Source organism: Ranitomeya variabilis, chromosome 6 (assembly GCF_051348905.1).
Source record: "Ranitomeya variabilis isolate aRanVar5 chromosome 6, aRanVar5.hap1, whole genome shotgun sequence".
Taxonomy (NCBI): Eukaryota; Metazoa; Chordata; class Amphibia; order Anura; family Dendrobatidae; genus Ranitomeya; species Ranitomeya variabilis.
The window spans coordinates 315,968,112-315,987,158 of NC_135237.1; the positions used below are offsets into that span (position 1 = coordinate 315,968,112).

The 19,047-nt window shown below is 40.2% G+C and overlaps 1 protein-coding gene across 1 annotated transcript in view; it reads left to right on the plus strand.

The window, feature by feature from the left end:
* Positions 1–19,047, plus strand: part of CDH20 (cadherin 20) — an 818,630-nt gene that overhangs the window by 230,039 nt on the left and 569,544 nt on the right. The window contains exon 2 of the mRNA XM_077269730.1: positions 12,116–12,175. The gene's annotated coding sequence lies outside the window, so the exon portion shown is untranslated. The remainder of the gene's footprint in view (positions 1–12,115; positions 12,176–19,047) is intronic.

Here is a 19,047-nt window from a genome sequence, read left to right on the forward strand (position 1 = left end):
AGAGTCAACAGCACTATGAGATAGAGACTTTCTCCAGCACAGAGCACTGGTTTTGTCAATATTGTTGTGTTTTATTAGATATTTTCTTGCTGTGTTTTATTAGTGATTTGCGTGCTCATCAGTTCATCCCCAGGAATCAATGTTTCCATTCACTGACAGTAAGCAGACGTAGAGGAGCAAGCTAAATCTTTTGTAAACCTAAGGCCAGACAGTAGATTGCTAAAGGTAAATGTAAAGCAATCACCCTATCAATCTATCGTTCCATCAGCCTAGGCCCATTGTGTGGATGGATATAGTAGACCCAGGGGAGCTGTCATCACAGGGGATCTCACATGAAGCCCCATATGATGGAATATGCTTTGTTCTGTGAGCTAAGGAAAAATGTTTAAGGGGGAGGGAGAAAGACACATGGGTAGAATCAGGCAGTTGTTGGAGTGACTTTTATGGGAGAGGATCCAAGCTGGGATGGATGGATGATCTATGGAGTTTTGGAGATTGATTGTTGGCTGGAGGGGTATTATTGAGCTACAGTCATGATATTCATCATCTGGAGGAACATAGGATGTGACTACATACTATATCGGCTGGAGATACAAAAAGCTGTTGGCCAATCAAAAGTTGGGAGACAGTGGGTATCGCCTGGTATAGGGCCAGTGGAACTACTGATCTCAGAGTGGGAATTTGTGGACTAAAGACATTGTATGTTGGCCATCTACATGGATTTGTTGTACAATCATGGATGTATGCAATAAAAATAGTTGCATCGATAACCTGCCTAGGTGATTTTTCTAACCCACAACCTCAGATCCTCACAATGTTCCTCTTTTCCTGTGGCTTCTTTGTGAGCATTTTTCAAAGATAAAAATAAGAGGGGTGATATCGTTGATGTCACAGTTCTCCCTACTGACAAATTTAGTATCCTCTTGAAAAGGCTTCAGAAAGCAAGATACATCCCTCATCAGCTGCCAATGGTGCCATCTGCGCACGCGCGGCATCCCGCGGCCATTTTCCTGAAGCCGCGGCCAGCAGAGCGCCGCTTCTGCGCACGCGCGGCCAAAGGAAGATGGCCGCGCCCACCGACCACCAATGGAATAACGGACATCGCTGCTATTTTCACCCCCCCGTGCAGGATTGGGGACGTTGGACATGCGCACACCACTACGCCACCAACGGAAAACTACGCAATATCTGGGGGAAGAAGCCACGCCCATCCGACCTGACCAGCCTGATTGACAGGCGAAAATGACTACTTTGGTAACGTATTTCGGCAGCATAGGTGGGGAATCGGGGTCCACAAAATACACTATTGTAATGCACAGCTCAGGCCCTATTTAACAGTATTTTTATCTCATACCGAAAAAAACGGGGTGATAGGTTCCCTTTAAGTTAATTATATATCTTAATGTGGTGTTTTATACACATTAAAAACTATAGCTGACAATGAATTTACTACAGTATCTCTTTTATAGATTGCAGTGATCAATCTGAACATGAACAGCTACGTTACTGAAACCACAATCAGCATCACCTTGTAGTACTTGTACAATGAAGCAAAATCAATAGCTGACATCATCAAGGTGGTAATACCACTGTGTTCCTCAGTACTGTCTAGATTAATGAATATCACCAACCTAGTCAAAGAACATGTACAGTACAGTCAATGATCCTTGGCAAGTATTTCCTCATTTACCATATGTAAGAAAATGCCATCATTATTTCCTTTTTTTGCTATCATCAGTTCTTATTTGTATAGTACAAGTAAGATCAAATAAGCCATTAATAGATTTCAATACCAATGCTAGGAGCGTGAACAACCTGTACAAATGATAAAGACTCTTTAGAGAGATCAAAGTGTCCATAAGGCGACAAACACTGATTTCTCTCTCTACACTAATCTCTTTTAGTACAGGTTGAAGAAGCCACATACAATTTCACTGCTGTATATTATTTCATGGTCCTCTGCAAAACAAGGAACAGCATGGTGAACGGAAGAGGTTACGTTACCATTATTATTTTGGTGCCCTAACAGTAGGTGCATAGGATGGGTAGCGTTTTGATTTAAGTGTCTCAAAATGTATTGTTAGAAATCAAAGGTATTACATTTTATACTTACCGTATTTTCCGGCGTATAAGATGACTTTTTAAGCCCTGAAAATCATCACAAAAGTCGGGGGTCGTCTTATACGCCGGGTACGGCGTGTGCAGGCAGTGGTCCTGTATGGTTCCCAGGATCTGGAGCAGAGGAGACTCTCCTTCAGGCCCTGGGATCCATATTCAAAAAAAGAATAAAAATAAAAAATATGGAATATACTTACCCTTCGACAGCCCGCGGCTCTCAGCGGTGCAAGAGGCGACCTCCGTTCCTAAGGATGCATTGAGCGAAGGACCTTCGATGACGTCACGGTAGCATGACCGGTCACGTGACCATGACGTCATCGAAGGTCCTTTGCTCAATGCATCCTTAGGAACGGAGGCCGCCGCTTGCACCGCTGAGATCCGCGGGCCGTCGGAGGGTAAGTATATCCCATATTTTTTATTTTTATTCTTTTTTTTACATGAATATGGATCCCAGGGCATGAAGGAGAGTCTCCTCTCCTCCAGACCTTGGGAACCATCCTCACCGCACACGCCGTATAAGATGACCCCCGTCTTATACGGCGAGTATATCCCAAACTCCATATTTTATATGGAAAAGTTGGGGGTCGTCTTATATGCCCAGTCGTCTTTTACACCAGAAAATATGGTACTTTTGGAAGCGATAAGGACATTTGTTGTCACGAGAACAATCATAATTAAAGGGAACCTGTCACCCCCAAAATCGAAGGTGAGCTAAGCCCTCCGGCATCAGGGGCTTATCTACAGAATTCTGTAATGCTGTAGATAAGCCCCCGATGTATCCTGAAAGATTGGAAAAAGAGGTTAGATTATACTCACCCACGAGCGGTTCCGGTTCTGTTCTGGTCCAATTGGTGTTGCGGAACAGAACCGGGACCGCCCCTGGGTGAGTGTAATCTAACCTCTCTTTCTCATCTTTCAGGTTACATTGGGGGCTTATCTACAGCATTACAGAATGCTGTAGATAAGCACCTGATGCCGGTGGGCTTAGCTCACCTTCGATTTTGAGGGTGACAGGTTCCCTTTAAATAAGAAATATGCTTTAAAAACGTTTTGCAAATTGAATCTGTATACAAGGTTTATGTGATTTTCTGATTCTACATAAAAAAAATTACATTAGCTGGTTGCTTAGAAAATACATCCAGTATGCTGTCAATCTACCATTTTTCATACTTTATCACCAAAGATGGTAACCAGGTTCTCAGACTCCCCTCCAAAGTGGGCAACAGCAGTCTGAGATATTACCCATGAAGTTAGATATACAAGTGGTGATAACCACGAAGAGAAAAAGCAGTGGTGCAAAACACAGAAACGCAAAAATGAAAATGGGCTGCGGTGTGAAGGGGTAAAAAAAAAGAAAAGAAACAGGGTATTTTGTGGAAAAAAGGCACAATAATTTGAAGCAAAAAAGGAATGAATCCCATGCACAAGTCAAGTGGCATGGTTCTGTGCTTATCTTGGTTTAGCCTCCCACAAAATCGATCAGACTAGTCCTGTGTCAAAAATATCTGAAGCCCTAGATCTGTAGTCTTCTTTAAAAAAAATGTTTTTAAAACAATAACCATTTTATCCCCTCTCTGTATTTGCTTGAAAAGGACAGATGAGGACAAAACATCACACTTTATATTTTAAAGGATGAAATAAAAGCCATTTAAAAAAAATTACAAATCTGGTGTCTTAGATTTTTGGGGGGCATGTTGCTAGCAGGCATAATAAGTCAAAAGGAGGTCACTAGGCATAACCATCAGCTAATACACATTTTATGTGAAAGAAAAGGATTCATTTGCTTTCAGTTTCCTTTACTGTTTTTGTTCTAATTGTATGTTAATTTAAGAGGACCTATAGCCAGGTTCCAAAACAAGTTTTATTGTGATTCTGTAACAAATTTGCTTTGGATTTTATTTTTGGATTTGAAAGTAGATGAGATTTTATAAAGTCTCAGGAGATTTTTTCTTGCAGAAAAATTTGCTTTCTATTGATTTTAGCCAGGGAGTTCACTCAATGTAACAATGCTGCATCCGCTGGAAAAATGAGGATTTTGCTGTGGATTTGCTATAAAATCCAAAGTTGGTAATTTTGGCCATGTGTGGAACTACCCTAAGGGTTCGAGCAGACAGATGTATTATCGGTCCTAATGCAATCTGGCAAAACATCAGATCTCACTGGACCATGGTTACTCTATGGCAGTGTTCCTCAACGCTGGTCCTCAAGAGCCACCAACAGGTCATGTTTATAGGATTTCCTCAGTATTGCACAGGTGATAATTCTATCACCTGCACAGGCAATAATTCCATCACCTGTGCAATACTAGGAAACCCTGAAAACATGACCTGTTGGTCGCTCTTGAGGACCGGAGTTGGGGAACACTGGTCTATGGGGTCCGTTTTTTTTTACTTGGACAGAGCTAGTCCTGGAGGTAAAAATCTAATCATGCTCAAGTTTGGTTTGGATCACACATGGCCATGCAAGTCCTTGAGTCCATGGAAAACATCAGACTGCACTCGCACTACATCTGAGTGGAGTCCAATTTACACAGACTGATAGAATGGAGGATATGGAAGCTTTTTTCTCCTTCTGCTCATCAGAGAGAATTGGTTAGCACTAACCAGAGAGTGATTTGCATAATTGACCCAATTCTCTCGGATGAGAGAATATACGCTCTTATAACCCTAGTTTAAAAGTAAAGGAAGCTTCTCCAGGAAAAAATATATTCATGTGTAACTATCCACTGACATTGTTGTTGGATTAGATAGTTATTAAAAGGCATCATCTTCAGTGCCAGTTAAAATTAACTTAATTATGAGCTACATAGGAAATTTAATTTGGTTTCTCTGCATGTAGCTCAAGAGTTAAGTATTTTATATCAGCTTTATGTTTAAGTGTATTTATTGTCGATGTTTCAATTTGTATTTTTGCATCTGTTAATATAGCAGATACAAATATTGATTCAAATAGAGAAATCACAAGGACAGAGCTGGATTATTTATATAGGCTGCAGGCTATGTCTATAGCCATTCCAAGGGGAAGGATTCTTGCTACAGGGTAAATTTCCATATGAAAACACATCTGACCACTGTGTATAAGTATATGAGTAATGTATATATTTTGTTCTTGAAGCACTTTATGAATGAGCATACAACCTGGGAAGAACAAGTAACTGTAATCGTATAAGAAATGCACCCCAATGTTCTGCTGCACAAACACTTCGCAGGAAAAGGGGCCAATCCAAGGCATTAATATATGGTGTGAAGTTTATAATAGCAGAAGTGAAAACAATTTAGGCCACCTTATAAGCCATAGTGATATTTAGCAGGTAGAGGGGGCTTTCAATGTCGTAAGCAGTAGCTGAATGTGTATTATTGCCTGTAGCTTGTGGCTGGAAGCAGTGGGTGTACCGTATAATGCTACAGTGCCTCAGTGTCGGGATGCCTCTTCCATAACCAGCATGCAGCTGCATACTCAAAGGTAGCAATAGATAGTAGCAGCCCAGGTATAAAAACATTGTTAGTATGCAAATATATGTCTATGTCAATACATGTATTCGTATGTATGTTGTTTTTTTAGGATTTTGATGAATCCAGCATATTCAAGCATTATGTGATTCTCTGTGTGAAGATCACCTAAAATGGTCACAGTCAGACAGAGGGGGATGTCGGGCAGGTTTTCCCATAAGATAAGATACATGAACTGAAGCATATCAATCACAGAAAATGTACTAGAAAAAAGGGGTATATTTTATTTACAATAGAACATTATCATAAAATACAGTCAATGACAATTAATGCCTAAATATCACAAACAGAGCTATTTGAATATACTGTACAGGTGCACCCATGAGAAACTGTGTTGCACCATAGAAAAAGGGCATGGGTACACAGGTAACAGAAAAAGGGGTTCAGTATAACCACCTATTATACAGCAATAAAGTGCCAGTGAATATAGTAGTATCAAGACGGTTATACCCCCCTACTTTTATATGGATATGGGGAGACACATATCCCTCAGTTCAAAACCGGTCAGTGATCACAGTAAGAAACCAATGTAAAGAGAACCAGTGTTCCAATTATATGTTCTTACCCATATCCTTCTCCATAGGTACACACGTGCCCCAACGCGCGTTTCGCTCTCGGCTTCCTCGGCGGGCCAATATGATCCCATAAGACTTGCAGGTATCTCAAAACATGGCATAGCACAGCCAATCAGGAGGGACTATCATAACCACATATAAAAGCAGGAGCAGGAAATGCAGCTGCCATTTTGCAGTAAATTTGAATAATGAGAGGACGTCTGAGTTCACAGCATGGCCATAAAGATAGGGAGAAGAAGCCATAAAACACCGAAGAAACTGTCTGACAGCATAACAGTGAAAAAGATAAGTTTGTGAGGAAAATAAATAAATACTAGTGTTGATGATCGGACATGTTCGACTCCAGTAGCGAGCATAATGGAAGTGAATGGCAAAAGCGAGCATTTTTCCAGAGAATGGAAAAATATCTCTCTCTGTCATCTCTCGACCCAAGTATCAAACAGTCTCACTCATCACTGATAAATACAGATTTAATTTACAGAAGAGAGAAAGCAGAGCAGATCAAGTCTGTAAGCCAGGACCAGTAAGAGCTACTGACAGTAGGTGGCTGCTTCTGCTTACATGATCCGTATGGTTACTGTGCTGCTACAATTTAGTCACATATTTTTTTAATTTGCACAAGCAAGCCACCTAGAATTTCTTAGCGAGTCCTTTTGAGGAAGTGGGAATTGTGTTCTACAGAGTAGAGCAATTTCCTCTGTGACTGATTCATAAATTGTGCATGCCACAAACAGTTCTACTGATTTAGTGCATGCCTGTTTTATGTCTGTGACTGCCTCACAAAGTTTGCATGTTACAAACATTATCACTGATTTTTTGCACATCTGATTTATTAGTCTAATTTCAAGTGAAGCTTTCACTGAGCAGACCTTTGACCATTTGTCTAACCAAGAGACCTCGCTCCGCTCTTGCAAAGTCAAAGTTCTTTTGCCTAAACCGTTGTTACTGCTGTCTCAAGCATTACAGTACATATACAGTAACATTATAGACCGGATGTTTTATCAGCAGCGGCAAAAACCTGACACACATCAGCAAGCAGAGATGCAGTCACTGAACAAACAGGTTTAGTTGTATCTAGATTATGTCCTTTCTCTGGCAGGTGTCCTGAGCCATGACCCCATAGACTGCTATGTCAGTAGATTATAACCACAAGGAAAAAAGGATCACAAAAACATCCCATAAAAAATAGTATTTTATTCAATAAGACATGTGGGACACAACGAGAATATAATATTAAACAGGTTAAAGACAAAGTTGAATACATGGCATTTCATGTGCAAAACACAGTGTCCACCTATATTATAGTGGTGGCCAAGAGCAGGAAATAGCAGCAAGGTAAAAAGTGCAAGGGCTTGTAAACAGTATTCCCAGAAAGTGTGTAATGCCTCAGTACAAAACCAATTTAGTATACATGTATACCACCATAGGCTACCCTCTGAACAATCAAAAAAGTAATAAGTGAAAAAAAGTAATGTGAAATGAACGCAAGAAAGTAACATTTAACTCAAGTATGACACTCGTGTGTACCACTTTAAGAGAACTTATAAATACTAAAGACTACTCTTACCCATAATTACCACTTGGGGACACAGCGAACGCAGCCCCAAAGCACTTTTCGCGTGGCCTTCGTCGGGGGGCCATCAGTAGATCTACTGGTCAGTAGATTAGACCAGTGGCAGAAACTATCCCAATTTGCCTTGTGCAAACTGTTCTTTCTGTGAAACCCTTACATTTGTCAAAATCAAACAAGAAGGAATCAGTAATAATTTTCATTTAAATATGGCTTATGCCAATTATTAGGTAGTCTGCTTCCATTGTCAATAGTTAGTTCAGATTTCTTGCCCATCCATTGCCTTCAGTATCTATAATATCCTGCTATTTGTAATCTTATCCTGTGCAGGGTAAATACAAAGCCTTATTCAAAAATAAGGGATAATTTTTAGATAGCTTTGGAACGAGCAATTGATTATTTACTTTCCAAACAGCTAAAACATTGCTGCTCCCAAAAAGGATAATTTTTGGAGGGCTTTTTAAAAGCTATTTCTTTTTTACCTTCCAAACAGCAAACCTGTTGCTCATCCCAGCGTAAGAAAAAAAGAAATGGCTTATTAATACCCTATGTTTATACATGGGTCATATTCTCTTTGTGTGTAGGAAATTATTTAATTTCAAATTTGTTGTCATTGATGAAATTACCCTCTTTATACTTTAGTTTCAGCCACCAAAATTGAAACACATTTTCTTTTATGGCTATTGGTACTTCATCAACAACAACAACAAAAAATTATCAACGGTTAGCTGAAATGAGCTATTGCTCCCCCCAAAAATAAAAACTTACATAAAAATACCTGGGTAGAAAGTCCAAATGAGCAATTGGAAGTGCACAGTGCTATATGATATGATGACTGCAATATATTATGAGGATAAAAACTTTGCTGGGAGTGCTTCTTTAAGTTGCATGTAATAGAGGTATACAGGTATAAGCATTCTACAAATATAATTAGAGACATAGGGAACATATTCTGTGTTTTTCTGCTTATAAATGTTGCTAAAAATGTTACATTTTCATGTTGCTAGTTTTATTCAGTAACTTCAAGGGAATAAGTTAATATTTACTGAAAATAAGATAAGAATAGCTTAATATTCATTATTGAAATGACCGTTTTTGCTCTGTTAAAATATTGAGTATTTTATAATTAGAAAAAAATGCAAGGTTCATAGTAATTTCAAAGAAATGTAAAATATATTAAGTAAAAAACATACAGTTGCTTATATTAGTGTGAGCGTGTGATTGTGAACTTCAAAACCATATGAAATACCAAGAAAAGATGAAAGACAAATCCAAGACACAGACAACATTGGAAATCTGCAGATCCAGCTTTTTCTTTCTTTTTTTAGATTTCATGCTTCACATTAAATACAGTATTAAACGGAGTTACAGAGTGACTTAAATACAAAGCAGTACAGATAGCTACAATTTACTGAATGTTATGAAATAGGACAGTGAGATTTTCATTGTTATTATCATTATTTAAACAAAATCTGCCTCAGTTCTTCTCTCACTCATTTTTCTGGTGTAATATTTTACATTTTCTGCTTTAATGAAGTGCATGGTTATTGATGGAGACTAAAGTTGAATTTATTGAGCAAAAAGGGTAAAGAGGGTGCCAGCCTATACAAGGGATCAAAGTACAGCATAACAAAAGATTATAAACAACAAAGAAGAGAAAAAGTTTTCCAAACAAATGGGATCACCTAAATAAATAAAGTTTATTAAGATATTCATGGCTCCGTACATTCCTCAACCAAGAATCTGCAAAAACCCTACTCCATGCCCTCATCAGCTCCCGCCTTGACTACTGCAACTTCCTGCTCTGTGGCCTCCCCTCTAACACTCTTGCACCCCTCCAATCTATTCTAAATTCTGCTGCTCGACTAATCCACCTGTCCCCCCGCTATTCCCCGGCCTCTCCCCTCTGTCAATCCCTGCACCGGCTCCCCATAACAAAACTCTAACCATGGCATACAAAGTTATCCACAATCCACAACCTATCTTCTCCATACATCTCTGACCTTGTCTCCCGGTACTTACCTACACGCAACTTCCGATCCTCACAAGATCTTCTTCTCTACTCCCCTCTTATCTCCTCTTCCCACAATCGCATACATGAATTCTCCAGCGCATCACCCCTAGTCTGGAACTCTCGACCACCATGGAAACTTTCAAAAAGAACCTGAAGACCTGCCTCTTCTGACAAGCCTAAAACCTGCATTAACCACAGATTGACCAAGCTACTGCACAACCAGCTTTACCCTCACCTACTGTATCCTCACCCAACCCGTGTAGATTGTGAACCCTTGCGGGCAGAGTCCTCTCTCCTCCTGTACCAGTCATGACTTGTATTGTTTAAGATTACTTAAAGTGCCATGGAACAAATGGCGCTATAACAATAAATAATAATAATATAAGCCAAAAAAGAATACATTAAAACACTTAAAATAGCCCATTGCTTGACAGTTATCCAGAATGGTCCAAAATAGAGTCGAAGCCTATCCCATCTGAATACATGATAAACAGGGTACCAACAGTATAAACAGCAGCCTATAAGTGTATGTCTAAATATTGATGTGATAAATGCTGGATCTCAATGGAAGTCATAAAAAAAAAGCCAGTACCTTACTAAGAGATTCTCAATGACAGAATAGACTGTACAAATACAGGAGATTCATTGAAGGCATGATAACTCAAGTTATGAGGCAAAGATGCACATGACATATAGGATACTACCAGCACAATTAACAGTGGTCCCAAAGAGCAAAATATAAAATCAAAAGAATGCATAAGGTAACCTGTATAGTAGAAAGTAATCAGATAGGGGAAAGAACCCCACATGTATTTCCACTTGGAGTCTGGCTTCCTTAGGGTTAAAGTGTCAGACTAAAGTGAACAACTGCAGAAGTAAATGATTTACAGGGAAAAATATCTGACATAAGGGCATATATACCATAGATGAATCACGTTTGATTGTTGTGGGGCTCCAGTGTTAGGCACCGGGATTCTCCCTCTGCACAGGATGGATCCCAAGCCTTATCTTCCTCTGCGGTCTCCTATTCAGTTCCAACTGCAGTGGATGCTGCTCAGCAAAGTTGTCAGTCTCGGTGTCTTGCTCAGACTCAGTCTGTGAGCATGGTTACTGCTGCCTTTCCAGGTTCTGCTTTAGTAACCAATAATAGACTGCAGCGAGCAATCACTCCTGAGTCTAAGTCCTTGTTTCGCTCTACTGAAAATGCTCGTGGGACGACTTCTCATTGGTGCTCAGCCGTCACATGCTCAAGTCCTGGTCTGGCTCCAGATTGGCCAGTGGGCAAGGTTCTGTCAGATTAACAGAAACTAGAAAAGGATCTTTGGCGCGGCCGTCAGTAAGATCATTTATGTTTGGTGTGTGAGGAACCTAACGGTAGTGTGGGCTCTGCTGCATGTGCTCAGGCAGGCTCAGTGCCTTTAGAATTCCGGCTTCTCCAGAGAGGAGATTTTGTGGTTAAATTCAGGGCAGGCACTAGTGCCTTTAGAATTCCGGCCCCTCTGGAGAGGAGTTCTGTGAGTGATTGGAGTCCACTACCGGTTCCCTTGCCCCAGTGAGCCCACAAGTTTTACGATGCGATTCTCGCAGGAGAAATATGGCAGTGTGTCTCTGCCCATAAGGTAACAAAATCCTGGCAACAGATTCCCTTTAAACAATTCGATGTATCTTTCAACTGCTGTGCACTGGAGATTGAAAGGTACTCCAGTCAAGGACTGGAGTAAATTTCTGCTATAACTTTTGCCCTAGATTTGATGAAATATGTAGTTTACATTATACATTGAAGTTTGTAAAGCAACTAGGGTTATTGCAAAAGGCTATCATTGTTTCCCTTTTGTCAGGATGAGCAATAGTTTCAATTTCAGAATAAATGTGACTACATGTGTGCATCCGTGCTATCTGTGACCTTCTAGGTATTTGACTGAGCACTGCTCCCACCAGCTTAAGACTGTTAACTAGTTTTGGATCCCATATGTGATATATCCCATATATATGCCAAAGAGATCCCCTATATGTGTTGATTATTAGCCCGGGAGAGGCATATATGATGAATACTAGATTTAGCATCCTAGCAGAGAATAGTCACCTTGACTGACCGGTGGGCACACATGAATTGGGAAATGTGTGTGCTAAGTACCTTCATTTAATAAGTATACTCTATGTAGCTGTTTTACAGCCCAAATTTCATAAATTCATTGATGATGGGAGGTTCAGTAATGGCCAATACTGTAATCACTTATATTGTAGATTAGTGGAAATAAAGGGAAACTGTGTAAGTGTAAATGTACATTATGACTTTATTGCTTATTATATGTCACTGTTTTCTTTACAGACAAAAGTGTTGAAGAAATTAAAGCCTAGAGCAAAGAAGTCAGTGTCCAGACAGCATTAGGTAGGAATCAAATTGTATTTCCATGTTTTTCAGTTGCCCTTCGACTATTAGTGGGTTAAACTTATCATGTTTTCTTGTTTAATCTATTTTGACCTGTTTCATCTCTGTGGTCATTTGATAAGTGGGGTGCTCAGCAGTTGGACCATGAGAGATCATATATTTATCAACTACATGTATTTATTGGTAATGGCAGGCATTTCCAGGGCCATCTTTACTGATTCAGCACTTTGTATGTCCTTCAAAGTTTGTAAGAATAACTTTGTAAACCGACAGATCTTTACTTTTCTTATATGTAGATGTGAGGTTAACTGATGTTTCATTGTAAAAGATGTTAATTACAATCAGAACAGTGTCAGTGATGGAAAAAAACATAAAAGAATCCGTGATTATAGATTTCAGTCCTCTAGTCTCTGGAGACAAGTTCAAAATCATTAGATCGCATAAGATGTGGGCTGTGATAAAATATGCATCAATGAAACTTTATAGCTTCTCATTATATCATATAATTATACTTGACTGGGGTTTCTGGCTTCTTTTGTATTTTATAGCAAACATTTAATACTAAATACATTTAATTTGCTGGTAGTAGTTTCATGAATGTTTACTTTGAAAATTTTCAAGTTAGTTGGCAAGGTGCAGGACTGAACTGAAAAGCTTTTCTAAAGGTCAAAAGTTTTGTTTTGGATATTTTAACCCATTCATGACCTGGAGTATTTTCGTTTTTGCCATTTTGTTTTTCGCTCCCCTCTTTCCCAGAGCCATAACTTTTATATTTTTCCTTCAATATGGCCATATGAAGGCTTATTTTTTGTAGTTCGAGTTGTACTTTTGAACTACATCATTGGATTTACCCTGTCTTGTATGAGAAAACAGGAAAAAAATTCTAAGTGCGGTGAAATTGCAAAAAAAGTTTTTTGTTTGGCTTTCTTGCTAGGTTCACTAAATACTAAAACTGACCTGCTATTATGATTCTCCAGGTCATTACAAGATCATAGACACCAAACATGTCTAGTTTTTTTTTTATCTAAGTGGTGAAACAAATTTCAAACTTTGCTAAAAAATTTAAAAAATTGCGTAATTTTCCGATACATGTAGCGTCTCCATTTTTCGTGATCTGGGGTTGGGTGATGGCTTAATTTTTGCATGCAAAGCTGATGTTTTTAATGATACCATTTTGGTGCAGATACGTTCTTTTGATCACCCATTATTGCATTTTAATGCAATGTTGTGGCAACCAAAAAAACATAATTCTGGTGGTTTAAATTTTTTTATTTCTACGTCGTTTAGCGATCAGGTTAATCCTTTTTTTTATAGATCGGGCGATTTTGAAAGCGGCGATACAAAATATGTGTAGGTTTGATTATTTTTTATTGTTTTATTATGAATGGGGCGAAAGGGGAGTGATTTGAACTTTTATATATTTTTTTATTCTTTTCACATTTTTAAAAACTTTTTTTACTTTTGCCATGCTTCAATGACCTCCATGGGAGACTAGAAGCTGTTACAACTTGATTGCCTCTGCTACATAGAGGCAATGCTCAGATCAACTCTATGTAGTAGAATGACAGCATTACTATGAGCGCCAACCACTGGGTGGCGCACATAGCAATCTGGCATCAACAACCATAGAGGACTCAAAGAGACCTCTGGTTGTCATGCTGACGGCCCCGAGGGTCACCTGTGCACGCTGGATGTTAAACTTTGACAACGGCATTTAACTAGTTAGTAGGCACAGGCAGATCACGATTCCACCTGCACTAATTGCGGGCACATGTCAGCTGTTCAAAACAGCTGACATGTCCCGGCTTTGATACTGGCTCACCGCCAGAGCCCACATCAAAGCGGGGGTTCTGCCCTCGGACGTACTATTCCATCTGAGGGCAGAAAGGGGTTAATCACATGCATAACATATAAAGTAGTCTTCTTCACATTAAAAGCACCAGTTATGGACCACCATGGACTCCACAGAAGGTATCCTGTGGTAGCTGGCACGAAGACTACAGTAGCTTATCTGTTAAGTCCTGTGGGTTGTGAGGGGATTTTCAATAATTTGAATTTTTTTTCCTATTACACCGCATAAATAATTAACTAGAACATGATCTAGAGCATTTGGAGTCTAACTAAACATCTTGAACTCTATGTTATGCTTCTCCATTCTTAAACAATTGCTCCCTAAGTGAGCATGCAATAGATGCCCATGACCATCTTGCTAGTTCACCAATGTACTTACTTGAACTTTTTTTTTTTTTTTACTAGCGATGAGTGAGTGTGCTCATATAAAGTGTTATCCGAGCATGTTCGTGTGCTAATAGAGTATCTTCGGCGTGCTCAAATACTATGTTTGAGTTGCTAAGGCTACAATAAACACTAATTAACACGCATTAACTATTAATTAACCGGAACCAGAATGGGATTTGTAGCAAACAAGTCATGCCTGACTTATCTAGTAGTTTCCTTCTATGATGGAATAACTGACTGGGTACATCAGGAAAATGCGGTAGATATTGAATATATATTGACTTCAGCACAGTATGTGATTAAGTATGTCTTACTATCCTTATTAAAAAATGACCAAGTATGGGATTGACAAGGCTGCAGCTAAGTGGATTCATAACTGGCTCAGTGATCGTACTCAAAGAGTGGTAATAAATGATTGCACATCCAATTGGAAGAGTGTTTCAAGGGGGTAACACAAGGCTCTGTCCTGGAACCAGTTTTGTTCAACAGTTTTAAAAATAATCTAGATAAGGGAACTGAAGGTAAACTGGTCAAATTTGCAGACGATGCAAATAGGAGGGATAACTAACACTAGAGAAGACAGAAAAAGGATTCAGAAGGATCTAGATAAACTTGAACAATGAACAGCCACTAATGGAATGAGATTTAACAGGAAGAAATGCAAGATTCTACATCTGGGCAGCTAGGCAAGAAAAAGGAAAATTGCTTAGCACAGAGTCTAGATCACGTTAAATAATTATCCACCCTTGGTCACGTCGCATCTGGAATAATGTGTCCAGTTCAGGGCATCAAATTTTAAAAAGGACATTCAAAAACTGGAGTAAGCTCACAAAAGAGCTACCAGGATGGTGAGTGGACTGCAAACTATGTCCTACAAGGAATTATTAAAGGATCTGGGAATGATTAGCTTGCAAAAAAAGAAGACTAATAGGAGACTTCATAACTGTCTACAAATATCTGAAGCGATGTCGCAGTGTAGCGGGACCAGTAAAAGGGTATGCGACAGAGCAGAAAGAGACACCAGGCCAATAAACAATCCAACAAGATTTATTGGAACGGGAAACTGGGACAACGCAAATGAAAGTAATTCTGCAGTGTCCACAATGATTCCACAATGAGTCCACAGAAAGGGAGTAGATCCGAGGGCGCCACCTGGCAATCCGACTCCAGGGAAATAGCAATAGTCCTTGAGTGAATTCAATAGATCCAGCAGATGAGGGCACAACACAATCCCACATGGCAGCTTCCAACAATACACACGGTCACAGGGATCTCACCTCAGCCTAAGATCCCAACCCTTCGCAAGTCACCACACAATTGAATCAGCCAACACATGAGTCTATTGTTCTGTGTCCTGGGATCCACCCCTCCATGGGAAAGGGCTCCCCCTACTAGTTGTTGACTCCAGCCTGATTACATGGCAGTCCAGGGACACAGGCTGGGGGAGGGGGCACGCTGTTACAGGACCATTCTTATTCTCAATTGCACATTGAAACATGAGAAGAAATGGAATTAAACTGAAAAGGAGAAGATACAGATTAGATATTAGAAAAAATTTTTGCAGTGAGGGTGACCAATGAGTGGAACAGGCTACCACAAGAGGTGAGAGGTAGTGAGTTCCTCTGTAATGTAAGTCTTCAAACAGAGGCTGGACAGACATCTGTCTTAGATCGTTTATAGAATCCTACATTAAGCAGGGGATTGGACATAATGACCCTTGAGATCCCTTCCAACTCTAAAATTCTATGATTCTATGTCTCGCGGCTGGCATGTATTATGTAACATTGTATTCCAGCACACCGGAGATGCTCTATTACCACACGAGCAGTCTCGGATAACACCTTATCCAAGCTTGCTCGTTCATCACTACATACTTGGAACACCAGACAAAACTTGTCATTTTGAAGATGCGTTGACCGAATCACCAAAGCATCACAATTTGGCCCCTTAAAGGGAACCTGTCACCACGTTTTTGGAAGATGGGATAAAAATAGCGTTAAATAGGGGCAGAGGTGGGCGTTACATTAGTGTGTTTGTTATGCGTTTATTACCCACCTAAGTTGCCGAAATACCTTTGCAAAGTCTCCGTTTTCGCCTGTCAATCAGGCTGGTCTGGTCAAAAGGGCGTCTTGTCTTCCCCCAGATTTTGCGTAGTTTTCCGTTGGTGGCGTAGTGGTGTGCGCATGCCCAAGGTCCCGAATCCTCTGCCAGGGGATTTAAAAGAGAGCGCTGTTCGTGATTTCATTGGTGATCGGTGGGCGCGGCCATCTTCCTTTGGCCGCGCGTGCGCAGAAGCGGCGCTCTGCTGGCCGCGGCTTCAGGAAAATGGCTGCGGGATGCCGCGCGTGCGCAGATGGATATCGCGGCGGCCATTTTCCTGAAGCCGCGGCCAGCAGAGCGCCGCTTCTGCGCACGCGCGGCCAAAGGAAGATGGCCGCGCCCACCGATCACCAAGGAAATAACGAACAGCGCGCTCTTTTAAATCCCCTGGCAGTGGATTCGGGACCTTGGGCATGCGCACACCACTACGCCACCAACGGAAAACTACGCAAAATCTGGGGGAAGACAACGCCCTTTTGACCAGACCAGCCTGATTGACAGGCGAAAACGGAGACTTTGCAAAGGTATTTCGGCAACTTAGGTGGGTAATAAACGCATAACAAACACACTAATGTAACGCCCACCTCTGCCCCTATTTAACGCTATTTTTATCCCATCTTCCAAAAACGTGGTGACAGGTTCCCTTTAAAGATGTTTGAGCTTAGCTCATTCCACTTGAGTAATGGTATTCATCTACTTTGCAATGGGGGACAATTAATTTTGACTGCCATTGTATATTTATGTGGATTGTTGTAACATCACAGCTGCCTTTCACAAAATTACATAATCAGAATACAAGCATGCAGCTCCTACTGCTATGTAGTGTTAATATTTGATTAATTCTGCTTGTAAAATGGAAATACTAGGAAGAAATGTTAAGCACCTTCCAGGCTGGAAATTAAACCAACTGATACATTCCTTATTCAAATATATAAAAAATACATTATTTTTAACTAGTCAATGATTAGAAAAAAAACTTACAGCAAAAAAAATAAAAAAATCTATTTATCCACAAACATAGTGGTAAATGCCTTTTTAACCCCTTTCTGACATCTGACGTACTATCCCGTCGAGCTGGGGTGGGCCCGTATGACCACCGACAGGATAGTATGTCATATGTGATCGGCCGCGCTCACGGGGGGAGCACGGCCGATCGCGGCCGGGTGTCAGCTGCCTATTGCAGCTGACATCCGGCACTATGTGCCAGGAGCGGTCATGGACCGCCCCCGGCACATTAACCCCCGGCACACCGCGATCAAACATGATCGCGGTGTACCGGCGGTACAGGGAAGCATCGTGCAGGGAGGGGGCTCCCTGCGGGCTTCCCTGAGACGATTGGTACAAGGTGATGTACTCACCTTGTACCGAGCGTCTTCTCCCTGCAGTCCCCGGATCCAAAATGGCAGCGGGGCTGCATCCGGGTCCTGCAGGGAGTACTTCCGGCTCCGATGAAATTTAAGATCGCCCATCTGACAGAGTGCTGTGCAAACTGTCAGATGGGCGATCTGTGATGTCCCCCCTGGGACAAAGTAAAAAAGTTAAAAAAAAAAATTCCACAAGTGTAAAAAAAAAAAAAAAAAAAATCCTAAATAAAGAAAAAAATATATATATTATTCCCATAAATATATTTCTTTATCTAAAAAAAACAAAAAAAACAATAAAAGTACACATATTTAGTATCGCCGCGTCCGTAATGACCCAACCTATAAAACTGTCCCACTAGTTAACCCCTTCAGTGAACACCGTAAGAAAAAAAAAAAAACGAACCAAAAAACAACGCTTTATTATCATACCGCCGAACAAAAAGTGGAATAACACGCGATCAAAAAGACGGATATAAATAAGCATGGTACTGCTGAAAACGTCATCTTGCCCTGCAAAAAACGAGCCACGATACAGCATCATAAGCAAAAAAATAAAAAAGTTATAGTTCTCAGAATAAAGCGATGCCAAAATAATTATTTTTTCTATAAAATAGCTTTTATCGTATAAAAGCGCCAAAACATAAAAAAATGATATAAATGAGATATCGCTGTAATCGTACTGACCTGAAGAATAAAACTGCTTTATCAATTTTACCAAACGTGGAACGGTATAAACGCCTCCCCCAAAAGAAATTCATGAATAGCTGGTTTTTGGTCATTCTGCCTCACAAAAATCGAAATAAAAAGTGATCAAAAACTGTCACATGTCCGAAAATGTTACCAATAAAAACGTTAACTCGTCCCGCAAAAAAAAAAAAACCTCACATGACTGTGGACCAAAATATGGAAAAATTATAGCTCTCAAAATGTGGTAACGCAAAAAATATTTTTTGCAATAAAAAGCGTCTTTCAGTGTGTGACGGCTGCCAATCATAAAAATCCGCTAAAAATCCCGCTATAAAAGTAAATCAAACCCCCTTCTTCACCCCCTTAGTTAGCGAAAAATAAAAAAATTTAAAAAATGTATTTATTTCCATTTTCCCATTAGGGCTAGGGCTAGGGTTAGGGTTAGGGCTAGGGTTAGGGCTAGGGCTAGGGTTAGGGCTAGGG